At 41.1% G+C, this 6,804-nt stretch overlaps 1 long non-coding RNA gene across 1 annotated transcript; it reads left to right on the top strand.

The window, feature by feature from the left end:
* Positions 1-213: 213 nt before the first annotated feature.
* LOC116662495 lies at positions 214-6,206 on the top strand. Its single transcript, XR_004318456.1, has 3 exons — positions 214-351; positions 4,812-4,853; positions 6,059-6,206. It is a non-coding gene; the product is annotated as an uncharacterized LOC116662495 (long non-coding RNA).
* Positions 6,207-6,804: the final 598 nt, after the last annotated feature.

Here is a 6,804-nt window from a genome sequence, read left to right on the forward strand (position 1 = left end):
TCTTCCTAGCGGCCTGACCTTGGGGGCGGCCTCTAAAGACCCAGGTTCGTGGTACTGGGGTTACAGGTCAGGCTGCTCCTGCGAGGTGGGCGCGGTGCGATCAGTGTGCTGGGATGGCTGCAGCAGCAGCGGGAAATGGTTGCTACCCCCGCTCTCTCACAGGGCAGCCCCAATCCCACCATCGAAGCCGCTGCCTTTCCCTGACAGCACAGCGCCCTCCTCCCGGGAGCAGGCTGACCTGGGGACCGTGCCTGGAGCAGCAGAGGCCGAGCCCTGGACAGGCCGTGGGGGAGATGGGGGCAAATCGACCAGCTTGCCAGGTCGCTGCCCATCTCCCTGCCGCTGCCCCAGGTTCGTGGACCACTTGTTTTCAAGTCAGTGGGTTCCTGAGAGGCAGGCGCGGTGCAGTCAGGAGGCGGGGGCTGCAGGGAGGGGTGCTGCCCCAGGGGGAGCAGGTGGACTTGCTCCCATCTCCCCCAGGGCCAGACCTGGGTACGGCCTCTGCTGCCCCAGGTTTGCAGGACACAAGTCATGTCAGCCTGTCCCTGGGAGGAGGGCTCAGGTTACTCGGGGCAGCCTCAGTGGCTGAGAAGGATTTTAGAAGTGGGCTCTAGCCCAGCATAACTAACTCTCCTTTCTTCTCTTGCTTCCTCAGTTGGTGGCTGTATCGGCTTTTTCATTATAGGCTATTGCTGGATAATGAACATAGGTTTCTGTGCTATACAGAAGAAACTTTATATAAAATCTATTTTATATATAGTGGCTAACATTTGTAAATCTCAAACTCCCAAATTTATCCCTTCCCATCCCCTTTCCCTGGTAACCTTAAGATTGTTTACTAAGTCTGCAAGTCTGTTTCTGCTTTGTAGATGAGTTCACAGTGTCTTTTTCTCTCTTTTTTTAGATTGCACATATGAGTAGTATCATTTGGTATTTTTCTGTTTCTGGCTGCTTTCACTTAGAATGACGATCTCTAGCTCCATCCATGTTGCTGCAAATGGTTTTATTTTGTCCTATTCATGGTAGAGTAATATTCCAGTCTATAAATATGCCACAACTTCTTTATCCAGTCATCTGTTGCTACATTTAGCTTGCCTCCATGTCTCGGCTATTGTATACAGTGATGCTATGAATACTGGGGTGCAGGTATCTTTTCACATTGGAGTTCCTTCCAGTTATATATCCAGAAGTGGGTTTGCTGGGTCATAGGATAAGTCTACTTTTAGTTTTTTGAGGGATTTCCATGCTTTCCATAATGACTACACCAAACTGGATTCCCACCAGGAGTGTAAGAGAGTACCCTTCCCTCTACAGCCTCTCCAGCATTTATCATTCATTAACTTCTGAGCGATTGCCATTCTGACTGCTGTGAGCTGATACCTCATTGTAGCTTTGATTTGTATTTCTCTTTTTATTAGTGTTATTGAGCATTTTTTCATGTGCCTATTGGCCATTTGTGTCTTCATTGTAGAAATGCTTGTTTAGGTCTTCTGCCTATTTTTGGATTGAGTTGTTTGTTTTTTTGTTATTAAATTGTATGGGCTGTTTATATATTCTGAAAATTAAGCCTTTGTTAGTTGTATCATTTGCAAATATTTTCTCCCATTCGTAGGTTGTTGTTTTCTTTTACTTATGGTTGCCTTTGCTGTGAAGAAACTTAATGAGTTTAATTACGTCCCATTTGTTTATTTTTTTCTCTTATTTCCATTGCCTGGGTAGATTGCCCTAGGAGAACGTTGCTAAGATATTATGTCAGATAATGTTTTCCCTATGTTTTCTTTTAGGAGATTTATCATGTCTTGTCCATCTGCATCTTAAGCCTGTACTCTAGATCTGTGCTTCAGTTTTGAATTTTGAGCTTCTTAGAGAACACCTAATCTTAGCTCATATGTCAGATTCAACATGTCTAAAGCTGATTTCATAATCTGATTTCTTGCAGCGTCTCCACTTATTGAGTGGGATAATCATTCTTCTGGTCTTGAATACCCAAAGGCTTGGAATGGTTTTTGATTTATCTTTCTCTCACCACCCTCCACATTTTCTCAGCTTCTGGAACTGTATGTTTTTGGTTTCAAGTGTCTATTCTGATTGCTGATACTCTGATGAAGAGCTTTCATCCCTGATACGTGAATTTTTCCTTCTGTTGAATTCTTGGATATTCTCCCCCCCCTTTCAGTCAACCTACAGTTTTGACCCTCCAACATCTAGAGTCAAGGAGGCAACCCTCACCAGGGGCTTTGTGTGCTTCCTGTCTGAGAGTTCCTTTACTGGCAGTAGAGTGTTCGTAGGAAGAGTTAGAAAGTTACCTGGGCTGAGAAGCCGAATTTGCCCGCAGCTGGGAATTGGCAGAAGAGTCAGTTATGGAAGGGAGGTTATAGGATTGTCTGGTAGCCGAGTTCTGGGATCCAAACCCTGGGGAACCTCAGCTTTTGTAGAGTATGTTCTGTAACAATAGGCTATTGGATAACTTTAACACTTGTTATGGGATGTAGAGTTGGGGAAAGATTTAAATGTGAAAGAAACTTAAAAAAGAATCTCCAAATATTTTAAAGAAGACAGTTCTCAGAATGAGAGCTTTTCTGGAAAAGACTAGTTCTTCACTTCACAGGGGAGGCACGGAGCAGGTGTAACTGCACTTATGGTAACTTAAAAGGTAATCCTCACCCTCCCACTTAGCTGTGTCTTGGTGTCCGTTCATCTCCCACATCTGTAGTTTTAGACATGATGTGTCATTTTCTGGTACTGCATTCTGCTTCTGAGTGAGAGACTGACACAAAGTCACATAGCGATTGAAAAATTGCGCAAAGGACTTTATTGTTAAAAATGTAGACCTGCGGCAGGGTGCTGCATTTGCAAGTGACTTTCGGTACAGAGAACACTGAAAAGAATGAAGTGTTATTTCTTTTTTTATTCCTTTAAGCCTTTGAATAGAAGGTTTTCTTTGCAGAGTTTCTGGAGTACATCAGAAAAAGCAGGAACTAAAAATAGCTTTAAGAAAGCACCAGTATAGACGTTGCTTATAGTATGGTATCTGTCTTAAAGTTAATTCTTTAAAGCAGGAAGTTGTAACTCTCAATTTCTTAAGCAAATATAAACATTCTTGACTCTTAATGACATTCTTTGTGGGGTGAAGCTGCTTTTGCTTCAATTCTGAGCATTGAAAGGCCTTCTATGATACTTGTACCAGTCCTCAATATTTTATTTTCACTCTGTTGTGAACTTGTTATTAAACTTGAAGCAAATATAAATATCATTAACTTGCTACATATGTAGAGATTCAGTGTTACATAGTCAGAAAATTTGTGTACATCACACGTATCTACATAATTCCCCCCTTTCCAACTGTGTTCCTGATTAAAGGATGGTGGGAAATGGCATTATGGGGATATGTCTTACAGTACACAGTGTTTCCCCTGTTCCCTCTACCAGATCTGGATGTTCTTTCATCTTTCGGCTTCTAGACTTACTAGCTCTTTTTCTTAAGCCAGGTGTAACTCATCCCCCTGCACACACACACATGCATACACACACACACACACACACACACACACATTTTGCTGTAGGGAGTAGCGTGCACCATCCCATTCTCCGACTCCAGCTCTGGACCCACCCACGGGAGGCAGTGTCTTGAAAGAATTCATTTGTAAGTTCCTTTTTAAAACTCGAGTGGTCGGGAAATAGGACTGATATCCAAACCTAGTAGGCAGGCCCTCAAGGATAACTTCTATGGTTAATGCCAGGTTATCTTATGTTTGAGTACCTGGGTTTCAAGTCTTCCTCTGCCACCTGTGTGACCCATGATTCCCACAGTTCTGTCTCCCGCTAGACTTTTTCTCTCCAACTCTGGACTCTTACAATCTTCTGCTGATTTGACATCTTCACTTGGAACTCTGATATCTTAAAACCAACATGTGTAAAAACTGAGCTCTTGGTCTTCCTACCCCCCAAACTGGTTCTTTCTGCAGCCTCCCCCATTCAGTTAGTGGCAACTTAATCCTTCCAGCTGCTTGGGTCAAAAATCTTGGAGTTATTCTGACTTTCACTGACATACCACATGAATTCTGTCAATAGATCTGGTTTAACACTGCCTTTAAAACATATCCAGAACCCAGACACTTCTCACCATGGCTCCTGCCTCCACTGCTGCTTCCCTGCCCTGAGCCACTGTCCTCTCCTCCTGCACAGCCCTTCTCAGAGGCTTCCCTCCTTTCATCTCTGAACCGTCTCGACTATTCTCACTTGGCAGTCAAGTGAGCCTTGAAAACCTATGTCAGATTGTGTCGTCCTTCTGCAGTGCCTCCCCATTTCACTCCGGGTAAAAGCCACAGTCCTTACAACGTCCTCGAAGACCGTACAGGATCTGCACTGACCCTTCTCCGCAGCTCCAGCCGTGCTTCCATTCTGGAACATGCGAGATGCGTGCTGGCCTTGGTGATGGTTATTCTGTCCACCTGGGACTTCTCACTTCCTAGTCCTAGTTCTAACCTCAGTCCTCAGTGTGGCCTGCTCTGGTATTTAATACAACATCACCCTCATCCCATACCCTCAACTCTCTTTACCTTGTCCTTTTCACTTTTTTCCATGGTTCCTCTTTCCTAACAGGCCACCTCCTCTGCTGCTCTGTTGTGTGAATTGTCATCTCCACCCCCCACCCCAGCTAGACTCCAACCAAGCTTCGTGAGGACAGGACTTTTGTTTTGTTTATTTACCCATTCCAAGTGCCTAGACTAGTCCTGGGTACATAGTAGGCAGTCAAAAGTTATTTGCTTAATAGATTAAAACACTATTTTAAAACTGAATCATCCTTTCAGGAACGGGTGAGGAAAGGAAGCTGCATGAAGGAAAATGGTGCAGTAAATAATGATATTTGCCTCTTTTTCTTTGTGTGATATATATATATGTGTTTTAGTCTTAATTTGGTATCCCAGGTTCTTAATAGCTGTATTAAGGTGTAATTTACAGGCCATAAAATTCACACATTATAACTGTACAAGTCAGCTATTTTAGCTATTTTTAGAGTTGTGCAACTGTGTCCTCAAAAAGTCCCCTTTTGTCCGTCCATATGCAGTTCGCCCTCCCCCCGGTGGCACCCTGATTTTATTTGTTTTTGTTTTTTTGGCAATCACATCTCAAAAGAATAATTTACACAGCAGTACTAATATAGCTTTGCACTTTTAGAAATGACACACTTAAATATGAAATCAACGGTCATTGCTGAATGTAGGCAGCAGTATCAGACATCGGTGAGAAGAATGGACTTGAGTGTCAGACTGGCTGCGTTCTTACCCAGCTCCACCATTTACCAAGTTACCCAAATTATTTTCTGCCCCAAGCTCTTTATCTGTTATATGGGGGTTATATAGCAGCTTACAGAGTTGTTGTGAGGATTAAGCAAACAGGGAAACAAAATTTAGTATAGTGGCCAGCTTATGTTATTACCTAAGAAATAGCCTTGCAGGTAGAGAGCAAAATTCAAATCAGTTTCTAAAGTATGTGTAAAATATGATCCAGTTCCTGCCTGGTTTGTAAACACGTATGCCTACTGCAGAATGTAAAAGCAGGCTAATATCCAACAGAAAAGATCATTTCTCAGCATTTCTTTCAAAGGTAGTTGCAAAATCATTTTTACTAAATTTTCTGTGCCCATCTCTGACAGAGCTTTGACACCAGGGAGGTAATTATCTACTTTTCTGTTAAAATCATGCTGACCATCAGAAAGTGTTCTGAATTATATTTTAGCCTTTATGTTGGGAAATACTGTGAGACTTCTTCTAAATTAATGGGGGGAGGGGCATTCATTGTAGCTCTTGTAGCCTGATAAGCCTGCACTAAATTATCATTTTTAAACTTTTAATTAAAATTAGTTAATTAATTTTTTGCAGGGGGGTGGTAATTAGATTTTTATTTATTCATTTTATTTTTAGAAGAAGTACTGGGGATTGAACCCAGGCCCTTGTGCATGCTAAGAATATGATCTTTCACTTGAGCTATACCCTCCCCCCTAAATTATCTTTAATAAGGTCTTTTTCTCTGTTTTGTTATTTTCTTTTATGTACAGATGCACAAAGCAGGGTCATCAGAATCCTCTCAATTCCAAAGATGATAATAGTGAAAAATATTGCACAGTGACAGTGAATCCTTGGCATATGAAGAAAGATTGTAAAGTCCTGAATGAATTAAGAAGTTATTGTTAAATTAACATACATGTAACCATGGCTCTCTTACCTTTATTTTTCAACTTATAATGAAGATACTCCACACCCGTCAAGGTTGCTTTGTTTGATATAGGGAATATCTAAAGCCTTTTCTGCAAGTTTTTTAAATAAGTAAGAGCAGGTAATTTATCAGAAGTGGAAATGGTGTAATCTGCTCTGTCTAGTATGGTAGCCACCGACCACATGTGGCTATTGTGAATTGAGATGTTTTATAAGTGGAAAATACGTAATAGATTTTCAAGACTTCATACAACAAAAATAATGTAAAATATTTTTAATAAGTTTTAAAAGTGTTTATCACACTTTTGAAATGATAGTATATTGGATATTTTGAGATAAATATAATTATTACTGGAATTAATTTCACTTGTTCCTTTTTATTTTCCAAATGGGATTATTGGAAATTGTGATTTGCACTATGTTTCTATTGACAGTGCTGGCTTGTAAATTATTGCAAATAATATGAAAAGAAAACTTTGATTAAAAATTTTGTAATTGAGTAGTTGATTTACATCCTAGTATTTTCAGGTGTACAACACAGAGGCTCAACATTTTTATAGATTATATTCCATTTAAAGTCACCATAAAA

The sequence above is a fragment of the Camelus ferus genome, unplaced genomic scaffold, assembly GCF_009834535.1.
Source record: "Camelus ferus isolate YT-003-E unplaced genomic scaffold, BCGSAC_Cfer_1.0 contig2261, whole genome shotgun sequence".
Classification (NCBI taxonomy): Eukaryota; Metazoa; Chordata; class Mammalia; order Artiodactyla; family Camelidae; genus Camelus; species Camelus ferus.